General features: G+C 40.9%; 1 protein-coding gene across 3 annotated transcripts in view; it reads right to left on the bottom strand.

Annotated features, from left to right (window-relative positions):
• GARRE1 (granule associated Rac and RHOG effector 1) overlaps positions 1–13,120 on the bottom strand; it is a 133,184-nt gene extending 120,064 nt beyond the window's left edge. For 2 of the 3 annotated variants that reach the window (XM_074211503.1, XM_074211505.1), the window contains exon 1: positions 13,060–13,120. The gene's annotated coding sequence lies outside the window, so the exon portion shown is untranslated. Of the gene's footprint in view, positions 1–6,588; positions 6,924–13,059 lie in introns of those variants that run through there. The other variant, XM_074211504.1, reaches the window with a different exon arrangement.
• Positions 13,121–13,739: the final 619 nt, after the last annotated feature.

Genomic DNA, 13,739 nt, shown 5'->3' with positions numbered 1-13,739 from the left:
AAGAAGAAAATGGCAAACCACTGCAGAATATTTGCAAAGAAAAGCCTATGGACAGTATGGCCCACATGGTCTCCAAAGAGTCAAACACAACTAAAAAATAACAAACATCTAAGCACTGGGAATAAAAAGACAAAAATCTATGTACATACAAGATATATACAGGTGAAGTTAAAGATAAACAACAGAAGGAAGGTACTAGCATTTAGGCAGCTTAAGGATATATTTCCTCTGGAAGATAGGATTTTAGCCAGAATTTGAAGAAAGGTAAGTCAGGAAGCAGAGATGAGGAAGGATTGAATTCCAGGCATAGAGGACATCCAATGAAAAGGCAGACTCAAAAGATGGAATGTTTTGTGCAAGAAAAGAAGCAACAGGGGCCAGTGTCACTGGATTTTGTTCTAATATCAAATCTAAACTACCAGAGGACTTCCCTGAAACAGTCCTAGTTCAGAATGACACCACAAAAGAGAAGATTCCAGAGGAATAAAAAAAAAAAATCACAGATGGCACCTCTAACAAAAAAGACAACTAAGAAGATATTAAATACCATCAACTCAAATGTTTAACTTCTCTTAACTATAAAACATTTGTTTATTTTCTGTACAAACATCAACAGCATATGTAATAAAGACATGAGAAGAAAGAAGGTAATGAAGGTAATCTCTCATCTTTATCACGTTTTTTTCACAATACCTTTACTTTCAAATATAACTCTTCTCCCTTTTCACAGACAGCTATGTCTTGTAACACACCCCCCCCCAAAAAAAGAGAAAGAGCTCAAGAAAGAAGAGAAAAGCAGTTAATTAATTACAACTAACACCTCAATTGATATTGAAGATACACACACACATACAAACACGGTAGTAAGTACATCCATGGTGTTTCATCTCTTCAAAAAAGTAAGCCTCTCCAAAATCAAATGCCAATATAGAGCATTTGGTTTCCTTTTTTGTTAAATCTATAATAATCTATAAATGATTATACAATTATTTTCCTGGTTCTGTTTACTCTACTTTGCATCAGTTCCTACAAGACTTCACATGCTTGGCTGTATTTGTCTTTTCCTAAGGCACAGTAATTTGTTGTGATATTCATGAACCTCAATTTGTTTAGCTATTCCTCAATCTATCAACATCACTCTGCTTTCCCATTCTTTGTTACTGTAAAAAGTAATTTGAATATTTTGGTACATAAAAGATCTTTCTTTGGAATATATAACAACAATGGATTTCTGGTTCAAAAAGTATGAGCATCTTAGTCATTTTCTTTATATAATTCCAAGATGCTTTCCAGAAGCAATATATATATATATATATATATATATATATATATATATATATATATATTTAAAATTAAGGTTCCACCAATAATGTATTAGAGTACTGATTTTTCTAGTCTCACAACATAAACTATTGCCACTTTTTGTCATCTTTGAGAATTTTCTGAATGTGAGATGAAATCTAAAAGTTGTTTTGATTTGCATTTCTCTTGTTATTAGTGATTTAGAGTGATCTTTCATATTAAAATTGTGACAGAGAATTTTTTCAGACCACATTCATATAGTCACAACTGAAAGGGACAAGTTAATATGCCACTATTTATTACTTGATTTTTAAGGACTGAAATAATGTATATATTAGAGAAAAATAAAAGTTCATATCCAATAAGGTAAAGTCTCCCATGAGCATGTTCAATTCATTTAAGACTCCATCCTATGTGTAAATACAGAGATAATTTTGTTTGAGGAACTTCTAAGCTTGATTATCAAACACAGTTTAAGACTGTGACTCAGTGTTAACCAAAGATGCTCATTAGGGTGTTAGAACATGACCTCTTTTGGGATTAAATAAAAAAGAAATTTTCTAGTAGATGGGAGGTACACCAGATGCCTCATGGGGCAATGGAAATATATAATGTTTAAGACAGCAACAGGACATAATGATTTGCATGCAGACAGGGAAGAAAATAAGCATTTATACAATGCCTACTATGTGCCAGTGATATCATTTTGGTCTTCATTGATAACAAAGGACAAAAACCAACCATGTGTCAGGCACTACTAAGAACTTTTTCAAAAAATATCTCATTTGATTTTCACAAATACCCTGCAAGTTAGATACTATTCGAGAAGAGCAGAGTCAAAAGAACATTGTACACCCTAAGAGCTACATGGGGGTGATGATCAACCTTAATGAACTTGCTCATTTCAACAATGCAATAATCAGGGACAATTTTAGAGTACCTTCGATGGAGAATCCGTTTGTATCCACAGAAAGAACTGTGGAATTCAAACTAAGACCAGAGTCTATTACCTTCAATTTAAAAAAAAAAAGATATCTTATATACTACATAATTTTGCTATCTCTAATATTTTATTTTCTCCTCAAGGATATGATTTCTCAACACATTCAATTTCAATCAAAGTATAACACTGAAACAATATAAAGATTATCAGACTGCCTTCTGTGGGGAGTGGGGGGGAAGGGAAGTGAGGGTGAGGGAAAAATTGTAAAATTCAAAACCTTACAAAAAATAATGGGTAGATGAAATTACTGTTGTATATATTTGGAAAACTACTATTGTATATAATTGGAAAATAAAATATTAAAAAAAATTTAGATGCCATTATTATCCCCATTTTATAGTTATGGAAACTGAGAGACAGGGTGACTTGCCTAGGGTCACAAGGCAAGATCTGAACTCAGGCATACCTGACTCTAGTCCCAGCACTCTAACCAATGGCCATCAGCTGACTCTATGCCACATATATGCTATAAAGATAATCAGAAAAAAGAAGTGGGCTGATTACCAAATGAGAGCTAACAGAGAGACAGCATGATGCTGCTGCACTAGAATCCATTATTTTTTATTTCATTTAATTTTTTTAATATATTTTAAGTTCCAAGTAGTCTCTCTCATCCCCTGCACCAGAGAAGGCTAGCTCGCACGCGTTTTCTCTCTCTCTCTCTTATCTCTCTTACACACATACACCCATTCATATCTTATATACTTCTATTTATCAGTTCTTTTTCTGGATAGAGTCTTCTTTCATAGCTGATTTGAGTATTTTTAATATTCAGAATAACACAGTCATACACAATTGTTCTTCAATCAATATTGCTTTTACTGTAAACAATGTTCTACTAGTTGTGCTCAATTCATTCTTCACTATTTCGTAGAAGTCTTTCCAAGTTTTTCTAAAATCAACCAGCTCATCATTTCTTACAACATAGTAGTATTCCCTCACAATAACTCATCAAAACTTGCTTAGCCATTTCCCCAATTGATGAGCATCCCCTCAATTTCCAATTCTTTGCCACAATAAAGAAAGTTACTATAAATATTTTAAAACATATAGATTTTGGGGAGGCTAGGTGGCACAGTGGATAGAGAACCAGCCCTGGAGTCAGGAGGACTGAGTTCAAATCTAACCTCAGACACTTAATAATTACCTAGCCATGTGGCCTTGGGCAAGCCACTTAAACCCATTGCCTTGGGAAAAAAAAATATAGATTCTTTTCCTTTTTTTCCTAATCACTTTTGGGAGGTGATCTAATAGTGGCATTTTTGTATTGGAGGGTAAATAAATTTTAGAGGATATATAGTTTTATAACTCTTGGGGCATAATTCCAGGCTGCTCTCCAAAATAGTTAGATCAGTTTACAGTTCCACCAGTATTAAGAGTCTCAGTTTTTTCACATCCTGTCCAACATTTTCATTTCCCCTTCTATCATTTTAGTCAATATAATAAGTATGAAATATTTCAAAGTTGCCTTAAAAAATGATTTAGAGGGGCAGTTAAGTGGCGCAGTAGATACAGCACTGGCCCTGGAGTCAGGAGTAGCTGAGTTCAAATCCAGCCTCAGACACTTAATAATTACCTAGCTGTGTGGCCTTGGGCAGGCCATTTAACCCCATTTGCCTTGCAAAATCTTAAAAAAAAAAAAGATTTAGAGTATTTTTTTATATGATTTATATGGATCCATAAAATTTTGGAGGTTTTTTGTTGTTCAATCCTTCAGTCCTGTCTGATTCCTTGTGATCTTGTGGACCACAGCATACCCATACTTTCCACAGGTTTTCTTGGCAAAGTTACTGGAGTGGTTTGCTATTTCCTTCTCTAGAGGATTAAGGCAAACAGAGGTTACATGACTTGTTCAAGGACACACAGTTAAGACCTGAGTCCATATTTTAACTCATGCTTTCCTGACCCCAAGGCTGGCCTTTTACCTACTGGGCTATGTAGCTGCCTCCAGAACAATATTAACTAATGGTAAAAATATTCATAGTAGAAAATAAAGGGGGCAGCTAGGTGGCGTAGTGGATAGAGCACTGGCCCTGGAGTCAGGAGTACCTGGGTTCAAATGTGATCTCAGACACTTAATAATTACCCAGCTGTGTGGCCTTGGGCAAGCCACTTAACCCCATTTGCCTTGCAAAAACCTAAAATAAACAAACAAACAAATAAATAGATAAATAAATAAAGGAATAAATAAAAATAAAGGAATATTACATATCCATACTAACAATTAACATAAGGAATTACAAATTAAATAATTAAAATTTTAAAGTCAAGAGCCAACTCAAAAATAGACAAAGATACACTAACAATAAAGATGAATGAATCTACATGGCTAACTACACAAGAACAAGATTCATCCTTAGTCTGAAAGAACTGATTAAACTCCTCCAATATAACAGATATATTTTATTGTAAGTCTTTCTGGGTGGAAGCAACAAAGAAAGCATAGGTCATCTTGCAATAGATTCTATTGAAGTACTTTTGAAATTCTTTATTCCATCATAGAACCAACCACTGGTACTTTTCTTTCTATTAAGCATTTTTAGTAGTCCCTCCTTCAACTCATATATTTGCAAAGCAAAAACAAAAACAAAAGAAAACCAACCACCTGACCACAACAAACCATTCTGGATATAACAGAATGACCATTAACTGATGATTATACAACCCTTTAGGATTTTTATGCACATTATATACATAATGTGTAACTTATTTAAACTTTATAATAGTTTAACAAATAATGAATTAGACACCAAAAGTTAAAATTATCTTCATTTTACAGATGAAGAAATTAAGACTCAGAGAGGTTATGATTTTTTTATGGTCACATAAGCTAAGAAATATACTTAGAAATGTGGGAAAAATACTGAGTATCAGCACCACAGCAGGATGATCAGTTGTGAATGACTTACCTTTTCTCAGCAATGCCCATGACCCAAGACAACATTGAAGGACTTAGGATAAAAAAAAAATACTATCCATTCCCAAAGAAAGAGCTGATGATATCTGAAGACTGAAGACAGATTAAAGCATACCTTTTTTAAACTTTATTTTTCTTGAGATATCTTTTTTTTTTTTTTTGGAGGGGGGAAAGGCCCATGCTTTCTTTTACAACATGACTACTATGGTAATGTTTTGCATGACCTCACATTTTAAGCTTGTCAAAAAACTTGCTTTTCCAATGAGGGGAAGTAAGATGGGAAGAAGGGAGAGAAATTGGAACTCAAATTTTAAAAAATGAATGTTAAAACTTGTTTTTACATACAACTGGGGAAAAATAAACTTAAAAAAATAATTTTAAAAAATTAAGTGTGATTATATAGTCAAGAGGCAAAATTTAAACCTGGTTCCAATTCCAATGCTCTTTTCACTATATTTTTCCTAAATTTATTAACAAATAGCACAAGCCTTTTTAAGGTATCACCAGGGGCAACTAGGTGGCACAGTGGATAGATCACCGGCTCTGGAATCAGGAGGACCTGAGTTCAAATCTTGCCTCAGCCACTTAATAATTACCTAGCTGTGTGCCCTTGGGCAAGTCACTTAACACCACAGCCTCGCAAAAACCCAAAAAAGAAAAGATATCATCACCAGTGCCTATCTAAAATATTCCTCACTCTGATCAATTCTCACTACCAAACCAGGGAAAATTCATTTCTAAAAGCCACCCATCCACCAGAAACATATTTCAGCCCAAAAGAAATAATTTTATTTAAAAAAGATTCTTATTTAAAAATATTTAAAATATTATTATATTTTAAACTGCTCTTTGAAAGAATACTTGATTATTTCATCTGAAATTATAAAGCAAATTACTATTATGATTAACATTTTTATACTATTTTTGATCTAATAGCATCACAGTAAATATTTTCTAGGATGGTGGTAATTGGTCAGATTAAAAAAATTTCAATAACAATTTCATATGCTTATTAAAAACTCACTGAAGATGTCTATCCACATCCACATTCAATAGCACAGAAGAGTTTATTGTACATTTCAAGTATCAACTTTCCTTTTTGTCTTTTATAAATGCAGAAAGAAATATCTCTTACCATTTTTCATTTATATACATCAAACACCACCTGCAATCTTCAAATATGTGCAGTGTACCAAGGGTTTGTTATTCTTTGTCTACTTGAGAATCTGCATTTCTAAGGTTCTAAGATTCCTGGTTTCTAAGCACTAGAATCCTTTATCAACATTTCCTTTGTCTTCCCCATTAGGCTCTAGGAAAGGCAATTAGGTAGAACCTTGCAGTCAGGAGGATGAAAGTTGAATCTAACCTCAAGACACTAGCTGTGTGACCTTGGGCAAGTCACTTAACTTTGATTGTTCCATATCCAGGGCCATCTACAGCCATCCTGATTCGTATTATATCATCAGGCTCCAGGAAAACAGAAAAAAATAGGGACTGGGAAGGGAAAGAATAGTATTTAGTTTTAGCAAAATCTAAAGCTAGGAAGACCAAGCAATCAACTCAAAGCCCAAAGGCTTGACAATAGAATCAATTAATCAATAAGCACTTATTAGGTACCTATCATGCAAATTGATTGGGATAAAAAGATAAAAAATTAAACAATTCTTCCTCTCAAAAAACTTACATTCTATCAGGAGAAGAAAAGGTATATATATATATATATATATATATATATATATATACATATATATATATATATATACACACACACACATATATACATATATATACATACATATATATGTATATATACAATATAAAATAATTGAAGGTAGCTAGTATGTGTGGGCACTTGCAGGAAGGTGGAGAAAGTAGTGAAGATGCTGAAAAGTTTAGTGCTTAAACTAAAGTGAATGATTCTGAAGGAGAGATAATGGTAAATATGGAGTATGGCCAACACAAAGGCAGAAAGTGGAGATGGAGTTCCAAGTATGAGGAGTAGTTTGTCTCAACTGTATAATGTTGGAAGAGAAGTATTGATTGGATAGGTATAATGAGGATGTAAAGACAGGCTGGAGTCAGGTAGTGAAGAACTTTGTCAAATAGAAGAATGTATCTTTTATTCAAGAAGCAATGGGGAAAAAAAAGCAACAGGGAGCCACTGGAGTTTACTGAGTAGGGAAGTGATATGATCACAGCTTAATTTGAGGAACTGTTTACCTCTCAAGGAGGGAGGAAGGGAATTTGGAAGTCATTAAAAACAAAAATGTTTAGAACGGTTTTTACTTGTAATTAGAAAAAAATTAAATTAAATGGATTGGGGCTACTATGACCAGAGGGGTTCAAAAGTTTGTAAAAAAGGCAAGCCTCACCTCAATTTTTCTTTTTTGAGACTAGGTCTTCCTAGACTGGAGATGCCACATCTATCCATGGGTTTAATACCAATGCTAATCAGCAGATAAGTTTTGACCTGCTCCATTTCTAACCTGGGCTGATTTGTCTCTCCATAATCTGCTCCCACCCTTCACATATTAAGGCTGGTCTTAGAGAGGGATTCCACCCCAATAATTGGCATTTAGCTTTATTGAAGTTCAAAACTCTTGAACTCAAGTGATTTATCAGCTTCCCCCCATGGTGAGGATTATAGGCTTGTACCACCTTAACTGTTCTCAATTTTTTAGAAAATCATACAACCATAATAGTTATATCCCTTAAAAAACTCAAGATAGAAAAAGAAAACTCAAGATAATTTTCCCAGGCTCAAATATTACTTTTCCATACCACAAGTGTTCTCTAATTTTTGAGCCAAAAAATTAAATATTTAAATAAATTTCAGAGTTTAAGAAATATTGCATATAGCTTATAAATAAGAATAAATGTAAGTTCCTTTAAAAAGAAACTTTTTGTATTTGTATCCCCCAGCACATAGCTTGGTTGGCACAAAGGAACTTAATGTTTCTCAAATGAATTCATCCCATAATATGAAAAATTAGTATTTTCCATTGCAATTATTCTTTGTTAAATGATCAAAGAAATATTTGTTCTCTTCATTTTCAGTTAAATGCCATTTATACCTATTAAAAATTTCACATACTGATGATTTAAGAATTTCCCAAGAGCAAGAAAAAACCCAATCTAGGGGTGGCTAAGTGGCACAGTGGATAAAGCACCAGCCCTGGAATCAGGAGTACCTGGGTTCAAATCTGATCTCAGACACTTAATAATTACCTAGCTGTGTGGCCTTGGGCAAGCCACTTAACCCCATTTGCCTTGCAAAAACCTAAAAAAAAAACAAAAAAACCCCAATCTATCTAGTCCTCTGTTCCTAACAATATGTATGGAGCAGTTAATTCATCTTAACAATGAAAAGATTTGTTCCTTGGAAACTGGGTACCAAAAAAGGGAGACTTTCACTATTTAATCAAGCTTTCCATTGAGACAATGTACAGACATATGTCATTTTATTGTTCTTTATAAATATTGAGTTTTTCCAAACTGAAAGTTTGTGGCAACCCCACTTCAAGCAAGTGTATCCTATGATTTTTCCAATAGCACATGTTCACATAATATCTGACACATTTTGATAATTCTCACAATATTTCAAGCTTTTTCATTATTATTATTATTGCTGTTATTATTATTATTTTATCTACTATGGTAACCTGTGATCAGAGGATTTTTGATGTTACCATTGTCATTCTTTTTGGGGTACCACAAACCGCACTCAGGTGAGACAGTGTATATAATCAATAGTGTGCTTCAAATTGTTCATCAACCAGCCACTGATTGTCCTGTTTCCTTGCCCCCCCCCCTTAGTCACACAGATACAACAATATTGGAATCAGGCCAATTAAGAATGGCCTCTAAGTGTTCAAGTGAAGGGAAGACTCAATTGAAGAAGCAAACTTTATTGTTGTCTTATTTTAAAATTGGCACAACTACTCCAATCTTCAGTAACTACTACCCTGATCAGTAGGCAGCCATCAACACTGAGGCTAGACCCTCCATCATGGTGAAGGCTCAGATGATGGCTAACATTTTTCCCCCATAATGAAGTATTTTTTAATTAAATTATGGATCTAGTTTTGAGGTTTTTAAAGACATAATACTATTGCACACTTAAAAGGCTACAGTATAGCATAAACATAACCTTTATGCATTGGGAAACAAAAATATTCATGTGACTCAAACCGAGGTGCAACTTATAATTATAATCATAAAATATTTTGTACTATTCCACACCCTCTCAAGATCAGCTTTCCCTTCTCCCACTATAAGAGTAGTCATCTCAGACTTTGAAGTCTCTCTATTATCCTTCAGGACCCTCTACAATTTGGCTCTAAACTACTTTGCAGATAGTTTTCACATTTTTTCCACTTGAGAACAAACAGATCTCTTCACAGAAGATACTCCTCTTTCCTTTCCTCATGGTTTTCTTCATGCTACCTCTGTTGATCACTTTACATCTCACTCAGGGTTTTGAAATCCTGTCATTCAAGGCCTAGTTCAAATATCACCTCTTTAGGAAGCTTTTCATGATCACTCCAAGCTGAAATTATCTCTGCTTAATCTGAATGGTGGCAATACTTTGTTAACACTACTCATACATCTATCTTGTTTTGCTTTATTTAATTATATTGGTGTTTATGACATCTCTCATTAGATAAGCTTGTGAGACAGAATTATTTGTCTTATTTATCTTTGAATAAGGCAAAATTGTATAGTAGAACAGTGAACTTGGAAGTCAGAAGAATTTTATTAAAATCTCTGCATCACCAAAAAAAATGCTATGCGATCTCTGTCCTTCATTTTCCTTCTTTGTAAAATGGGGAATATTTATATTACAAAATTGTTAGAACTAAAATAATATGTAAAGTGTCCTGTGAACCTTAAATGTAATGCTTCATAATGATAAACAGTTTTGCAACAAACAGAAGTATCTTGGGAACATGGCAAGAACAAAGTATAGCCAATCTGGGTTCTGACTTTGTCACTGACTTGCTATATGACCCTTAGGTAAATCACTTACTATGCTGTCAAATCTGATAAAGGAGCTCAGGATCGATGTGTTAACAACAACCAAAACAAAGTTTATTTAGGAAAAAAAAGTACTTTATCCTTAGGAACAGCAATATAAATGAATTTAACATTCAAACAAAGCTATTTCCCCACAAACTTTAGAAACTCCACTATACTAAGCCTGACTTAAATCATGCTTCATCAAAAGAGCTACTTAGGAAATTATTCAGCTTAAACATTGAACTAGTTAAAGAGGATAATAGTCGAAACATGGTCTGTCTTCCACAAATATGGAGATAATTTTAGATTGAAAAACTCTAAGCCTGCCAAGGGAATCTGAGAAGACTTTTCTATCTTTGTCTCCAATGTTAACCTTCGTATTTGTGTGCAAAAATAGAGGTAGATTAGTATCTCAAGTGCTACAGTGAAAAGTAAGTACTAAAAACATGAACACTTCACAAAGAAAGGCAGTTACTCATAAAGTCTGTATGAAAATAAAATCAACCAATGAAAATATCAATAAATTACCTAAGCAAATTTTAAAAGATCTTTAGAAACATTTGTTTAAAGATCCCCTTGGATATTTTGAGAAACTTCTCTTAGAATGAAAAGCAGTAAAGAGGAAGTACAGACTACATCCAATCAAATCTTAAACTTAATCTATGTGAAAGCTACAAAATAGAAAAGCATTATCCCACAATCACACACACACACAATTAGTAACCGCTTTGGAACTTTTAAGTCTGCATCTGGCAAATTCTGGAGTGGGTATAAACAAAATTCTTATCATGCCAGGCAGAAATGTTTCGTTTACTCAGAGAACATTGCAAGCAGACAGTATTAGAAACAGGGAAAAGGAGAACATTCAATTACCCTTTTCTTAGGATAGTCATTCATTGCACATAAAGACTCCTCCTACTGAAAATGTGGACCTCTATGTCCACACTAAACACTGGTAGGCCAGACTTTTTAGCCACCACAAAAAGGGCAGTATAGGAAAATGCAATCACTACATGGACCAGCACATGACACGTCTGAACACGCTGAAGTGGAACAGGAAAAGCACGTTGTCTTTACCATTCAAAAGGAAAAGTGTCAGGATGTGGACTAGAAAATGATTAAAAAAAAAAAGGTATAACAGGTTGAGAGATTTTGGTGGAAAAGTGGGGAAAAAAAGCTGACTTTAATCTAAATACTGCAGAAAATTGTGAAACACGGGGCAGAAGGGTACTAAAACCTCTACCCATCCCCCCAGCTGGCATCACTCCTATTTTGGCCAGCGAAATCATCTGGAAGATGGCCACTCCTCAAGCAGAAAGTTTTTTTTGTTTTGCTTTGCTTTCTTTAGGGGGGGGAGGAGGTGAAAAACCACAAAAAAGGAGAAAAAAAAATGTCGTTCCCTCGGTACACAGAGTTCTCCAAAACAGGGATCAAACAGGGAGGCAGCCCAGCTCTGCAGCTTGCCACCCGGGGCCGTGCCCTTTAACAGCGCGTGAGGGAAGGCTGAGCGGCGCGGCCTGGAGAGCCCGGCCCTGCAAGCCCGGCCGCACGGAGTCCGCTCTGCAAAGGCCAGGGGCTTCGCTTCTCGCTCTAGATCCCCGAGGGGGTCGGGATGGAAGGCGGAGCTCGGGGAGTCCCCACGCCCATCTCTGCCCCGGTGCCCGGGGTGCGTGGACACCAATCCCGCGCGGGAGGGGGGGACCCGCTGCCAGCAGCCTGGTCGCCCCGGTGTCCGGGGGAGTCGGGAGTGCGGGCACAGACCAAGCCTAGGATGGCAGGGGACCGAGGGGGGCTGAGGGGGCAGGGACCCGGAAGCCCCAAGGCGGTCGCCCTTCCTCAGAGTTCTCTGCTCAGACGGGTGGCCTGGCCCGGGTCTCCTGGCCCGGGTGGCCTGGCCGGGGTCGCCAGGACGGGGTCGCCTGGCCCGGGTGGCCTGGCCGGGGTCTCCTGGCCCGGGTGGCCCGGCCCGGGTCTCCTGGCCCGGGTGGCCTGGCCGGGGTCGCCAGGACGGGGTCGCCTGACCCGGGTGGCCCGGCCGGGGTCTCCTGGCCCGGGTGGCCCAGCCCGGGTCTCCTGGCCCGGGTGGCCCGGCCGGGGTCGCCAGGACGGGGTCTCCTGGCCCGGGTGGCCCGGCCCGGGTCTCCTGGCCGGGGTCTCCTGGCCCGGGTCTCCTGGCCGGGTGGCCCGGCCCGGGTCTCCTGGCCGGGGTCTCCTGGCCCGGGTGGCCCGGCCCGGGTCTCCTGGCCGGGGTCTCCTGGCCCGGGTCTCCTGGCCGGGGTCTCCTGGCCCGGGTGGCCCGGCCGGGGTCTCCTGGCCCGGGTGGCCCGGCCGGGGTCGCCAGGACGGGGTCTCCTGGCCCGGGTGGCCCGGCCCGGGTCTCCTGGCCCGGGTCTCCTGGCCGGCCCGCCGCGCGCCCCCCGGCGCCCTCCACACCCAGCGCCCCGCGGCGCCGCGCTGCCGCCGCCCCCGCCCCGCTCCTCCGCCCGCCGGTCCGCGGCGGTGACAGGTGTCAGTGAGGCTCCGCCGCTCCGGGGCCGTCTCGGCCCGGCGCCGCGGCTCCCGGCTCGCCGCCCCCAGGTCCCGGAGGGGGGGGAGGCTCGCCGCGGCCCCGGCAGCGGCCCCTCCCGGCTTCCGTCCCTTCCCGCCGCCCCCCGCGGCCCCGGCCCCGCGGAGGAGCCGAGAGAGCGCGGCGCCGACCCGGGCCTCCCCGCCCCGAGACGCGGGCGGACGGACCGGGAGAAGGACGCGCTGCGCTGCGGGAGGCCGAGGCCCGACCCCCGCCCGACAGCGCAGCCCGCCCGGGGGCTCCTCTCCTCACCTGCGACGCGTCCTCGCCCCCCGCGCCCGCGACGGCCAGTCTGTGTACACCGGAAATGACGTCACGCGCCGGCCCCGCCCCACCTTGCGGCGGCTGGCGGCCCCGGGCGGACTGACTGACGGACCGACGGGCTGACCCACGCGCCAGAAGGGGCGGGACCGAGGCCGGGGCCGCGGGGAGGGGGACCGCGCCGGGGAGGGGTGCGAGCGGCCTGGGGGCGGCGCCCGAGGTGGGCGGGCGGCCGGGGCCCGGCGTCTCCGGGACCTCCGACTGGAAGCCGCGGTTTCTGGGCCCCGCCTCCCCTCCCCTCCCCCGGTCCGCCCAGGGCCCCGCTCCGCAGTCCCACCTCCCCCTCACCGAGGGAGACCCTGAGCCCCGGCACCGGCCGCCCCCGCCCCCCGGCAGTCCCTACCTGGGCGCCCTTTAACACGCCGGCGCCAAAGCGGGAAAGCCCCCCGTGTCCCGCAGACAGCCCACGCGCCGTGGCCAGACACAGCCCGCGCGTGCGGGCGCGACACGGGCTGCGGCGAGACCGGGCACAGAAGCTGGCGCGGGCCGGACTGGGGCGGGGGACCCGGGGCGGCCAGGTGGAGCACCGGCCCCGGGGGCAGGAGGACCTGAGGTCCGCCGCGGCCTCAGAACGTAAGAATGACCTAGCTGTGTGGCCTTGGGCAAGCCAC

The sequence above is a fragment of the Macrotis lagotis genome, chromosome 1 (assembly GCF_037893015.1).
Source record: "Macrotis lagotis isolate mMagLag1 chromosome 1, bilby.v1.9.chrom.fasta, whole genome shotgun sequence".
Classification (NCBI taxonomy): Eukaryota; Metazoa; Chordata; class Mammalia; order Peramelemorphia; family Peramelidae; genus Macrotis; species Macrotis lagotis.
Note: the sequence above shows the minus strand (reverse complement) of the source record. Positions and strands in the feature narration are given on the sequence as shown.